This window comes from Tachysurus fulvidraco, chromosome 19 (assembly GCF_022655615.1).
Source record: "Tachysurus fulvidraco isolate hzauxx_2018 chromosome 19, HZAU_PFXX_2.0, whole genome shotgun sequence".
NCBI lineage: Eukaryota > Metazoa > Chordata > Actinopteri > Siluriformes > Bagridae > Tachysurus > Tachysurus fulvidraco.
In genome coordinates, this window is record NC_062536.1 from 2,892,265 (window position 1) to 2,894,304 (window position 2,040).

Sequence of the window (2,040 nt, forward strand, 5' to 3'; positions counted from 1 at the left end):
GCGCATGCGCACATCCAACTAATATACAGCGAAGGCACATTGCTCTTAAAGGGGTAGCAGCACTCCACTCGTTACAGATTCTATGAACAAGTTAAAATACATGTAGATAAGTCTGAGCTTGTTATTATTAAGTGTGATGAGTGATTAGAGTGAACATGAGACACTAACGCTACACCAAACACAGCATCGGGATGCTGCGCTCTGTATACCATATATATATATATTAGTGGTTCTTAAGTAACACCAAAACGTTTTTGTTTTTTTTTTTTGTTTGTTTTTTGTATATATATATATATATATATATATATATATATATATATATATATATATATATATATATATATAATTAACAAAACATACAAATGTTGTCACTGTACAAGGAGAATTTCTTGATAAAAGAATAAAGAAAAAAAGAAAAAAGAAAATAAAATAAAAGGAGAGACGCTTAAATACAAAAGTCAAAAAAGGCTAAAGAAAGTAATAAACATATTTAGAACAGGAGACACTCATCAAAATAGTAGTTTCCTAGATATGTCACTATACATTTTCCTTGCAATTTTAGTAGATTTGATCTTTTTCAGTGAAGAAAAAACAATTTAAAGTCATTCATAAACCAAACAAAAGAAGGCTTAGAACACTTCCACTTACTGCAATGAATATGATATTTAACCATCATAATAATCATATTGAGAAATCAGATACTGATGAATCAATATTGTCCATATAAAAGAGTATGTGTGACAGGTTGAAAGTAGGGATATTATCCATCTTAAGTGACAGCCAATTGTGTATCTTAGACCAGAAGCTGTTAGATACGGGGCAAAAAAAGAACATGTGTTCCAGTGTCTTATCATCCACCTCACAGAAAACACAAGGGTCGACATCAAATTTAAATCTTCTTCTAAGAAAGTGAGCTACCGGATATATCTTAGAGATTATTTTAAAGTGGGTCTCTTTAACTTTTGGGGAAATGGGCCATTTAATGAAATTAAAATGTGATTTTTCTATGGACAATGTATCCATGTTCGGAATCTGTACACACAATCCTCTGTTGTAACCAAAGAACAATATAGATTTCAAAGCATCACTAATTTATTATTACATTTATTGTGAAATAAAGTGCAATCATTAATAGCTAAATTTGGTAGTGTTGGTAAGGGTCTTGTACTTACATTTAACAATGTGTTTTGAGTAACTGTAATAACGATGCAGGTATTGCTTTACAGATCATATTGTATTTTCTATATGTACAGTTCAAATTATATTTGTCTAGGAAGGCTTTGTATTCCAAAAGGTTACCCTTGTCATCTATAATATCATTCACAAAAACAATTCCCATTTCATACCAATCATACCTGAACAGTGATTTCCTATTGATTATAATGACCCTATTGTTCCATAAGGTGGATCCATGAGGAGAAAAATTATGGGTAAATATCATTTTCCAATATTGGAGAACTTGTTTGTGGAATTTTGACAACTTAACAGGAATTTTGGTCACCTCAAAATCACAATGCAAAAGAAAATCAAGAACTCCTACTTGTTAAAATAGATTTCTAGGTATGTGAAACCACATCTGGTTGTGATAGATATGTTTTCAACCAGTTAACCTTGAATGTCCCAAACATTGCTTCAAAATCCAATGCTTTAATACCACCCATATCATAGTCTTTAACCAGCTGTGATTTCTTAATATAACGAGTTTTGTTTTTCCACAGAAATTGGAAAATGATTGAATTAGATTTCTTAACATTAACTGTAGAAACATACAGGGAGTGGCATGGATAGATTATTTTGGAAATACCCTCAAATTTAGACAGAGTGACTCTACCAAAAATAGTGAGATCTCTGGTAAGCCAGCGGCTCAAGTATTTCCTCATATATATCAACCGGTTAGAAAAGTTAACGTCTTCTCTCCTAATAGCATTTTTAGATAAAACTATTCCAAAATATTTCACTTTGTCTTTAACCTCAATTGAAGAGATGATAGAGTCCATTGATGAGTGAATGGGAAGTAGGTCACATTTTTTTAATATTGAG